The 11,974-nt window shown below is 41.5% G+C and overlaps 1 non-coding gene across 1 annotated transcript; it reads right to left on the reverse strand.

Moving 5' to 3' along the window:
- Positions 1-10,876: 10,876 nt before the first annotated feature.
- On the reverse strand, positions 10,877-10,983 carry LOC131244967 (small nucleolar RNA R71). Its single transcript, XR_009170732.1, has one exon. It is a non-coding gene; the product is annotated as a small nucleolar RNA R71 (small nucleolar RNA).
- Between the last annotated feature and the right edge of the window lie 991 nt (positions 10,984-11,974).

The following is an 11,974-nucleotide window of genomic DNA, read 5'->3' on the forward strand; positions in this document are numbered from 1 at the left end:
ATCCGGTAAGCTTCATGCTGCAACTGCTGCGTCTCAGGCACCTCCTAGCATCTAGCTTAGGAATCAATCATCCATCTTTTCCTTCAGGGGTAGCAGGCTTCGAAGGTGTGGCAATTCTTTAGCTCTTGGTGTGGTATCCCCTTCCTAAACCATCAGTCATTGGAGGGAAGGCTTCTTTAATGGCGAAGGGCCTTGGCTTCGGGTTCTGCCTCGGCTCTCATCCGTAATCTCCTCCCAATCTCCATCCTCTGGGAAATCTGGAAAGCAAGAAATGCAGCCAAGTTTGACAATACCTCGATGAGGGATCTTTCCATCAAGTCCCGTATCAGATTTTTATTGGAAACGCTTATCAGATCCTCCTTGGAGGTTGCCCTGTAGAGTAACCCACCCCGAGGTGTTTTGGGGGTCCCTCCATCTCCCGCCCACTCTGGAATTATCAGATGGTCTAGGCCTCCCTCGGGGTGGGTCAAGGTTAATGTGGATGGATCTTTTAGAGGGAATCCGGGCCTCTCTAGGGGTGGGGGTATAAGTCATGATTCCGCCGGCGATCTCATCTTCACCTTCTCTCATGGTTTTGGAGTGGGCACTAACATCGGAGCAGAGCCATGAACGATCCACGACGGCATCCAATTATGTTTGAATGTGGGGTAGACCAAAGCCATTGTAGAATTAGATTCCAAGGCTGTCGTTGACTGTAGCTCTGGTACTTCTCTTATTTCGAGGCATTAGAAACCCTGGGTAGATCGGATTGTTAACTTGGCACGAATGGGTGTCTTCTCCTTTTTGTACATTGCTAGGGAAGGTAATGGCCCTGCTGATGGGATGGCTAGAGAAGGTAGCAGACACTAAGCTGATCATGAATTTCACCAAGTCAGGGATCTGCCTCCTCTGATCCGAGGGATGTTATTTCTCGACAAGGTGGGTCTAGGTTATCTCGGGCCTACCCGTGGAGTCCTCTGCTAAGCCAGTTCTATCCGCCCCAAGGTGGTTGCTTCTCAACAGTCCTTGTCGTTAGGAGGGCCAGTTGAGTGTTTAGTCTCTCCCTTGCTTTGGTTTTCAGGGGTTTGCATATTCTTGTATAGTCACGATAGGCGGGTTGTTTTGCTTTTTGTCTTCAACTCGCTCGAATCCGACATACGTTGTATCTTTCTCTCTTTTCAATGGATTGGTGGGCCCATAGATCTCGGGCTTTGCCTTTAAAAAAAAAGCTTGATGATCATGGCGAGAAGTGCATCTTCATCGGCTACAGTGAAGAATCAAGGGCGTACAAGCTTTACAACCCACTAACTAATAAAGTAGTGGTAAGTAGAGATGTGGTCTTTAGTGAGGAAGAAGCTTGAAAATGGAACGATGAAGAATCAACCAAAGATATTCAAGTCGAAATAGAAGAGCATGAAGAAAGGCATGACTGTGAAGAGCAAACGCACGCAACACCTTTTTCGGCAGCATCATCAGTACACAGAAGTCCAGGAGTACATTCCATCACTCCTGGAAGTACTCCATCAAGTCAAAATTCGGCCAGCTCGTCCTCACCCATGGCACCTATACAAATGAGAAACTTAAGCGACATCTATGAATAAACTGAAGATGTCAATCTTTTCTGTTTGTATGCAGATCACGAGCCTCTGACATTTCAAGAGGTCATAAAAGAAGAATGTTGGAGAATCACTATGAAAGAAGAAATTCATGCCTTGAGAAAAATAACACATGGGAGCTGACTACGCTTCTTAATGGTCAGAAAACTATTGGCGTTAAATGCGTGTACAAGATTAGGCGAAATGCTGATGGTAAGATTGATTGCTACAAGGCAAGGCTCGTAGCAGAGGGCTACAAACAGAAGTACAGGGTGGACTATGAAGAAGTCTTCGCTCTTGTTGCTCGCCTTGACACTATGAGGATGATTATCTCCCTTACAACCCATCATAGTTGGATAATCTACCAACTGGATGAGAAATCTATATTCCTAAATGAAATTTTGGAAGAAGAGGTCTATGTTGACCAGCCTGAAGGCTTTGTTATATAAGGAGAGGAACACAAGGTGTATCGACTGAAGAAAACCCTCTATGGGTTGAAGCAAGCTCCACGTGCTTGGAATGCACGCATCGACAACTATCTTCAAGAAAACATTTTCGCCCGATGTCCATATGTGCATGCAGTTTACATCAAGAAGAATACTCATGGCGATATGCTTATAGTGTGCCTGTATGTTGATGATTTGTTGTTTACAGGAAACAGTCGACTGATGTTTGATGAATTCAAGAAGGCCATGTTTAAGGAGTTTGAGATGACCGATGGAGGTCTGATTTCCCTTTTTATAGGCATTGAAGTGAAGCAACAACATGGTGGTAACTATATATCTCAGAAGAAGTATGCCAAAGAATTACTTGAAAAGTTCAAGATGGCTGATTGCAATGTTGTAAACACGTCTGTAATAACAGACTTAAAATTGACAAAGGATGGAGACGGGAGAAGCGTTGACTCAACTATGTTCAAAAGTCTGATTGGAAGCCTAAGGTACCTCACAATCACAAGGCCATATATCGTCTACAGTATTGGGCTTCTAAGTAGGTACATGGAAGCACCAAAAGAATTACACTGGCTAGCTGCAAAAAGAATCCTCAGGTACGTCAAAGGGACAATGAAATTTGATCTTTTCTATCCATACGATGATGAAGCAATGTTGTATGGATACTCAGACAGTGATTGGGGAGGTGACCAAGATGAAAGAAAGAGCACTACTGGCTATGTATTCTATCTCGGAACGACTGCTTTCACATGGAATTCAAAGAAGCAGAGTGTGGTCTCCCTGTCCACATGTGAAGTAGAGTACGTGGTAGCATCGTCCACCGTCTGTGAGGGAATTTGGTTGAGAAACCTGCTAAAAGAGCTGAAGCATCCGCAGGAAGAATCCACAGTCATATATGTGGATAACAAGTCAGCAATCGAGCTAGCCAAAAATCCGGTGCAGTATAGAAGAAGCAAACACATTAATACCTGATACCATTTTCTGAGAGATCATGTGAAGTAGAAAGTGATGAAATTAGAGTATTGTCATACTACGGAACAGGTGACGAATATTTTCACAAAGGCATTGCCAACAGATGCATTCAAACGACTAAGAACGCTGCTCGGAATGAAGCCAGTTTTGGTTTGAAGGGAGTGTTGGACATGGTGGTGGATTGTGCAAATCCAAAACTATGTGAATGACGTGTGAGTTAGCTATGGGATATTTTTCTGGATTTTTTTTCTATGCTTAGCTGCCCCTAGGATGTATCTAGACAGAGATAAATTGGTCATTTCACATAATAAGAAAAGCCTATAAAAGGCACCTTGTATTCGTTCTTATTCATTCAATAAAAATACAACAGCCCTCTCTTCCTCTTTAAAAGTTTCAGGTTTTTTTTTTTTTTTTTTTTTTTTTTTTTAATGGTGGCTGCAGCCACACGTTAGCATGAAGCTGGGTTTTAGACCCAACAACACCTACCTAAAAACCTTCAAACTCGCGTTGTGGACTATGCATGGTAGTTGGATCGTCTGACTTTTAAAGTGTTCAACTAATAAGCTGGAGATCACATAATGCCTAGATTGGATGCCATACACTTTGGTGGCACCATGCCCAACATCTATAGAATAAGCTAATTTTACAAAGGTTAGAAATAGCAAAACTAGCCTTTTATTTATTTATTTAGGAAAGGTGAGAGTACACCATGTGTAACTTTGTTGATTACAATAACACTGTACATGCCTTTGAGTGAGCTCCACTGGGCCTCACTTATCATAAAATTCCATAAAACCAACAGCAACGAGCCAAAGAGGACAAACAAAAACACCCATACCTTTAAAAAAGAAGAAGAAGAAACTATGAACATTATCTAATGAACAGAATATTGGGAGCAAGGTTGCCAGCAAAACAGGCAACACAGGGCCTGAAGGCCTTGACCCAGGCTTGAGAGTAGAGACATTTGAATGCAGTGTAGATCATGACAGTGCCCAGCATGCACCCTGCGGTATAGCAACATCACAGCAGCATAGCAGAAGTTGTCAAGAGATCTGAGCAAAATCTCCATTCACACCATGAGCATATGGCGGGTTCACCCAACAGCAGGACCAACCAAAACATCTCGATCCATAGAACTTGCCTCCAGCCACCTGGAGAAAATGGCCTCTTCATGCAATTCTTTTAACCAAAACAAAAGGTAGGATCTCTTACCCTCCATGCCCATCTTTTGATTATCCAAACAACGAGATGAGGGATTCTATTAATATTGCAAGGGAGTGGATTTGGTGCGTTTCATTATGAACATATGGCCCATTTAATTTTTACAATAAATAATATAAGTTTTAGTTGGAGTATAAGTACTTTTGATCCTTTGCGTTGTAGAAGTTGTGGCCAACATGAGAAGGGCTTAGAAAAGTGGGGAGAATAATGATGGTTGGGCCCCATTGGATGCTTACTATCTTTGGCTGAAAACTATGAAGTCTAAGTAGGAATAGAGGTAGTCTGTAAATAATAAGTTTCTTATTTATAGTAAGTCAAGTTTTTAGGTTGTTTGAGTTGGAGTCTAAGTCTAAAACTCCATCCTAGGTTTGAGTTCCTTATTTAAAAAGTTATAATTTTATTTGTTTGTTTGTTGGTTTTTATTTATTTATTTATAATCATCAATCGAATTATTTTGAATTTACCAGGAATTATTCCTGCTTTTATCTTTCGTGGATTCGAGGAAGCAATGCGAGGAGCCTAGAGAGCTCCATGGATTCAGAATAGTTATCCCCTGAGGAAGACGGAGATCGAACTCATCACATCCCTCCTTGCACCAGAAACCTTTCACATCACACATACTTTCAATAGTGAATGTGCAATGGTTAAAGGATTACAATGTTTGGACAATTGAAGCCTTTGGTGCCATACAACCTAACATTTCAACACAACATCAGACATGCGTCCCATTAAGTGAGGAAAGGTCTGTCAATTCAATGGTTAAGATAATTCAATCAAAGAACTATGGGGTTGGTAGTTCGTCAGTGGAAAGAACACCAGATTAGTAGTTAGTCGGTGGATGAGATCATAGGATGCATAGTTGGGTTCATCATAAACACGTCAGGTATGTGGTATACAATCAAAAGCCACAAAGTTCCATGCCTCCAAACGCATGTGATCCACTCCCATCTTCCAGTTTGAAGATCTTAGCCTTCTAATATATATTCAGCCTTTTATTAGTTGAACATAGATTGTTGCTTTATTTCTTCTCTCCATTGTTTCTTTTAGTGTAGCCCACCTTAATCAAAGGTCAACCAGATGTTTTGGCCCTGGCCTGACATGAAATTACTCATCAAATGGTTGGGGTGGGTTTCATATACATATCAAGGGTGGGCTCCATAAAAGCAATGCTGGGCCACAACAAGGGAAACAATTGGGAGAGAGACATCCACCCTTATTTTTGTAGGCTTGACTATGATGATTTTGTGAATTCCATTCCAACCATTAGATGCCACAGAACAATCTAAGCTTGGGGTCCAAAGATCAGGCCAATTCGTGATTCATGTGGGGGAAACAGTTAGGAGGGTTAGTGCTGCCATGTACACTGTTTCCAATCATGTGGTCCACCTAAATCCCAAATGGTGCTAAGTTTTGGGCCCTTCGCTTGACATGGGGTGACACACACCTACTGGCTGTTGAGGTGGATTTCACATAAATATCAAGGTGGGTCCCACTCGAGCTGCGCTTTTGATGGCAAGGTTGACCCCATCATCCCACAAGAAATGTTATCAAAGGTACTACAGTGATAATTGCTTAAATATTTATTGAGGAAGTTTACGGAAACCATTATTTTAAAAAGGAATTGGGAATATAAACTCTGTGAAATTGCTTAATTTTTTTTTTTTTTTTAAATAATAGTCATCTCTAATCATGGATGGGACTGGAATGTAAACTCTGTAAAAATATCGATGGTTCAGCTGGGCCAAGTTAAATGTTCAGCATGCCCAATCCCAGGTTTATTGGGAGGCTGTGGCGGAATCTGCGAGAATGATAATTGTGATCTCCTTTTTACATTTTCGTCAGCCTATGAGATGGGGTCCAACGTCAATGCTGAGCTTAGAGCTATTCACGATGGTCTCTACCACTGCCTCAACAATGGCTACTCCAACGTTTTGGTTGAATTTGATTCGAAGCTTGTAGTGGACTGGCTTAATGGAGCTTTGTTTCCAGCTTTGAAATGAAAATATTGGATCACCTGGATTGACATAGCTAAATGTCATGGAAATTTTAGATTCGTCCACAGTTAGAGAGAAGGAAATGCCCCGGCTGATTGGATGGCCCACCAAGGGAGTGCTCTCCAATCCTTCTCATTTTTTCCCCTTCCTTCCCAGCTCCCTGCTCAGATTAGAGGGCTTCTCTTCTTAGACAAAGTCATGTTGAGAGCGATCAAGCACACGGTGTAGCTTCAGGCCTGTTTGCCCGTTATTTTTTGTTTTCCCCTTTCCCCTTTCTTCCTTTGCACTTCTTATGATAGGCTTCCCCCATGTCTTTTTCTCTAGGGGCAGCCTGAATATGTATTTCGGGATGTATATTCGTTCATGGAATGGAAAAAAAAAAAACCTCTGTAAAAATATATAGTTTTTTTTTTGTTCCTTGTAGAATTCCCTAAAAATAATTTTAATAATAGAAAAGATATATCATCTCTAATGCATAATTCTGATTCACTAAAAGAAGATGAACTCATTTTTAATCGGTCCACCAAACAGCTCCTTGATGGGTTATATGGAAAAGATGTAACTGATCAGAGATCTCACTGTCCATGCAAATCTGAGCTAGAAATGAGTTTCCAACTGACCCTTCTATTGACAGTGAGCGCCTCTAGCCAGTTACGTTTTAGCCTTGTGTCCCAGGAACTTTTAGCCACAGGGCCTGCATCATAACATGATAGGAAAGAAGGGTGAAACTACTCGATAAAAAAAATGGACAATGGATCATATACAACCTTACCCATTTGGGAGCATCTTGGCCAGCCGATCAAATGCAAGAACGAAATTTGAATGTCATGCTTCCATGTCGAAGATTCAAACCCGCTGCGGGTTTCTCACGTAGGAGAGATGACACCGAATTCGCTGGGAATGATCGCTTGGGATTCAAGATGCCGGTGTCATCTCTCCTGCGTTAGAAAACCACGGATGTTTATTTTGGTCGCCAGTGACTTGTTGCCAAGAATGCATTTTTATAATTTTTTTTTCGTCTCCTGTTGTGGTGAGTCAAAACGTCACGTCAGGGACCACCATGGTATTTGTTTGGCTTTGAACCCGTCCACTAGGGTCTCCTGACCATAAAAGGTGACTGCTCTAAAAATCAGCCAAATCCAATGTTTACATGGTATGGTGTCCACATGAATTTAGAGGCTTTTGGAAGGTTTAATTGTGTTTTATATTAATTTCAAAACAAAGCTAAGGGTTTGATTAAGAGCTTGTAAATGGAGCTAAATGGAAATTGAAATTGAAGGTAAATGAACTGGGAGTAAATGACTTACATAGTTGTGTTTGGATTAATTGGAGTAAATGAAATGCATTTTATTTAGTTTGGATGTGAGTAAATGTTGAGGGTCAAATATTGCATATCAGACCCATTTATTGCATGAGTTTACAAGCATGACACCGTTTAATAGCCTAATTTAATTGAATTTGTGATGCAGGGCGTCTTCATGAGCTTGGACTGGGAAAGGACACTAAAAAGCATGGATTTACCGATCTGACGACACTAAAGCAGTGGACGGACTCCAGAAGACCAAGAGCGACGAAATTATACATCAGGGACCCAAGAAAATCAAAGAATTGAAGCTCAAGTGGCCTGAAAAGTGTCCAGAATGCAAGATCATAGGGTTCCCACCATCTGATCAGTTCAAAACTCCATACGTGTCCTGAAGACCATAAATGAACCGTACACGTGAAATTTCAGCTCCTGGATCACTGTGGAAAGGGCCCAACGGACAGATCAGCCCACAAATTATCAATCTGGGGCCCGCCAGACAGCTGGATATACTTCATTTTTGGATTCAACCCCTTAAACTGCGTGTTAAAACAGATGGATGGAGCAGATTTCTTACAAACATCACCATGGGACCCATGCATGCAATGCACGTGCAAGGTGCACAAGTGCACCGGACGAGCATTAATAATAAGAAAGTCGGTCAGCAGGCGCTGACCGACTCAAAACGCAAAATTCTTTATTTTTACGCAGCAACGCAACGCTGCCGATCGTCGGTTCCGCTTGTGGGCCCCACACATCATGCATAACACCAATCAGAACGGTCCATTGTGTCCCACGGGTGCCTATAAGCCTCACTTAGGTGTCCTTTTGGGCCCCTGAACGTAATAACAGGAAGATTACCGTCCAAACGGAAGATGGACGGCGGAGTAGAAAGCATTGTGGGCCGCATGGAATTTAGTCCAAAAGTAGTGCTTCCCACCTGATTTTTCGAGTAGAACACAGTGGACAGATCGGATTTTCCAAAGAGGAAGCCAGGTGGGCCCCACAAAGTCACAGCGAAAGCCTTTCGCAGGCTCTGTTTTAGCGCCGGACGTCGTCCGACTTTTGCGGCGTGTTGTGCGATCATGGCGGTGATCGGACGGACGATCTGAACCGTTCATCATGAAGGTCTGCCCGAAATCTTCCAAAGGACGTTGTCCTTTTGGAAGGAAAGCAAAGAAGAAGAAGAGGAGAAGACGCCGAGTTTTGCTGCTGTGCGTGAAGACGTCTCCGCAACCAACTCGTCCGCGGACTCCGGCCTTTCGCACGGGCACTCTATTCCGGGTAGGACTCCCGGACGGCAATCTGTATAAGAGGACGGAAGACAGGAGGCTGGGAGGAGAGTTTTTTTGCAAGGAAGGAAAGGAAGGTAAGGAAGAAAGGAAGAAAAGTGAAAGAAGAAAAGAAGGAGCAGAAGATGTGGAGGAACAGCGGCTGAACGGTTCTTTTTTTTTCTTCCTTTTTGTTTTTCTTCTTTCTCTTAATTGGAGATTAGCCTACCCATGTTTGGCTAAACCCCTTAGCTAGGGCTAAGGGGAGAAGCTTGTAGCGAGATGGGAGACATTATTTCCTGTTTTTTTCATGAACTGAACTTGGATTTAAGTTGATTATTATAAGGAATATTTTTATTAGTCTTTAATGGTCTGTTGTGACAGAAATTACAATGGATTTGCAATGGCTTTGAATATTTCTTTCCTCTTTTTATATTTATGAAGTCAGGACGCCCTGTTGTTCACCATCGTCTCCTGGGCATGGTAGGATGACAGTACCTTTCTGATCTTCATAAATTGTTGATTGGTTGGTAATTAGTTTAATCCTGTTGTTTGCTTTGTCTCCTGGGCATGGTTAGATGATGGAATCCATTCTAATTCATATACCTCTCATCTCTTGAAAACCACATCAAGTAAGTTCAGTTTGAATTCCATATGCGAGCATTAGATCTCCCGGATCTCTACAAGTGGATCCTCTGAATCCCTAGTTTCCCTTCCCTGAACTACTTAAGTTTTAGATAATTATTTCACAAATTATTTCCTAAATTCTGTTTGGTTTAGATCACATCTTAGTCTAGTTCTAGTTCTACTTGGTTTCAGATAACGTACAGGTCCCTGTGGATTCGACCTCGGTCTTACCGAGTTTATTACTACATCACAACCCCGCACTTGGGGAGTGAACAAGTTTTTGGGGACTGACGGTTACGATTTTCTGAAATTAATTGGTTTTAGGATTAGTTTATGATTAGGATTTCACTAACCTTAGTTTTATTTATTTATTTATTTATTTCTATTTGAGTTCAAAACTAACTTGTTTCCTATTTTATAGGATCTGGACATAAGTTCTTAAATTGGTAATTCCTTCCTAATTTCTCTACTTTTTCTGTTTTTAGAATTTTTGTTTTCTAATAATTTGCTAACTTTAACTCTTTTAGAATCTACTTTGTTTCCTAATTTATTTTTAGAATTTTCTGTTTAGAAACTAACCTTCCTATTTTGTAGGCCTTTAAGATAGAAATCTCTAATTCGGTACACTCCTTCCCTACGTTTTATTTTTCAAATCTCTTGTAGTAAATTACTTTTTAGTTTAGGACCTTCTTAATTTAATTTAGAAATTTCTACTCTCTTTTAGAAAATAATTTACTGTTATTTTTCTTCTCTTTTTAAGAATCTAATTTATTTTTTATTTTATTTTGCAGGTTTTTAACTTAGGACTCCAATTTGGTAATTTCTTTCCAACTCTCTCTTTCTTTTTAGATTTTCTTTTCCTTCCTTAGGATTAGGTTTTTAATCGAGGGCTGCGAGTGTTTTCATGCCCAAGTGGGCCCGTGACGACACTCGACGTCTCTTGACTGAAGGAGGATTGGTTGAGGGGTTGACTATCCATCGCAGGATTAGACACCGCTCGAAATCCCCTGAGTTAACTGAGGTTATGGCTGAAGACCAACCTCCTCTACTTCCACCCAGGGTGGAGGATACCCAGGATGAAAATGAGGTGCAACAGGCACCCCCGCCTCGTACTTTACGAGATTTTCTACAACCGGCGGGAGTGAGTACGCCCTCATGCATGATTTTTCCTGAAAACACAGGACAAATGGACATCAAGCCAGGAGTTATCCAACTCCTTCCCAAATTCCATGGACTTGAATCTGAAAGTCCATATTTACATTTGAAAGAGTTCGATGAGATTATAGCTACATTATGTTTTCCTAATGTATCTGAGGATACAATTAGGCTGAAACTCTTTCCTTTTTCCTTAAAAGAGAAAGCTAAGACGTGGTTACATTCACTGCGTCCTAGATCCATTGGCACATGGAATGACATGCAGAGGGAATTCATAAAAAAATTCTTCCCACATCATAAAACGATTACCCTCAGAAAAGCGATCATGAACTTTGCCCAAAAGGAAGATGAAACATTCTTTCAATGTTGGGAAAGGTTCAAAGATTTGGTCAGTTCATGCCCACAACACGGATTTGAAACGTGGCGCATTACAAATTTTTTCTATGATGGACTGACATCTTCCATGCGCCAAATGGTCGAGACAATGTGTAATGGAGAGTTCATTAATAAAGATATCGACGAGGTATGGGATTACCTCAATAGTCTTGTTGAAAAAACACAATCTTGGGACTATTACCCAAAGTCGAACACCACATCTAGGCCGACTCAATTAAAGGAGAAAGGTGGATTATATCTCTTGAAAGAAGAGGATGATCTCAAGTGTAAAGTGACTACGCTCATAAGGAAAGTTGAGGCCATGGAAGGAAAGAAGGATAAGGTCAATGAAATTGTTTGCGGCATCTGTGATTGCAACATTCACACAACTGAAAATTGTCCTACAATACCTGCCTTTCGAGGAGTGTTGAATGAACAAGCCAATGCCGTAAATAACTATCAAAGACCTTTTCCTGGACCCAACTCCAACACATACAATCCTGGCTGGAAAAATCATCCAAACTTTAGTTGGAGGAATGGACAAACGGCGACTCCTCCCGGTTTCTTCAATCAAAATTCAAATCAAGTGAAACCTCAAGAGGCACCGGTTCAAAATCCCATACAAGAGCCGGCTCAGGCAATGCGTGGAATTACAGATTTTATGCAAAAGATATATTCTCGTATGACGGTTATAGAAAAGGGGATGCTTCCTGCACAACCTCTCCCTAATCCTAAACCGCAATACGAGAATAATGATCCCAGCTCTTCAAATCAGATGGGACATGCTAAATCCATCACCACTCTTAGGAGTGGGAAGATCATTGATAAAACTCTTCCGGTTAGGCCCGAAAAGCCTCAAGAACCAAAAGAGGACAACAATGATGGATCCAGTGATGCCCCTCAAAAAGTAGAACCGGAACTTCTAGAGAAGCCAGTTGCTCCATTCCCCCAACGGTTGGTTTCACCAAAACCTCTCTCTAACTCTCAGGATATCCTAGAGGTGTTGAAACAAGTGAAAGTCAACATTCCT

The sequence above is a fragment of the Magnolia sinica genome, chromosome 4 (genome assembly GCF_029962835.1).
Source record: "Magnolia sinica isolate HGM2019 chromosome 4, MsV1, whole genome shotgun sequence".
NCBI classification, from domain to species: domain Eukaryota; kingdom Viridiplantae; phylum Streptophyta; class Magnoliopsida; order Magnoliales; family Magnoliaceae; genus Magnolia; species Magnolia sinica.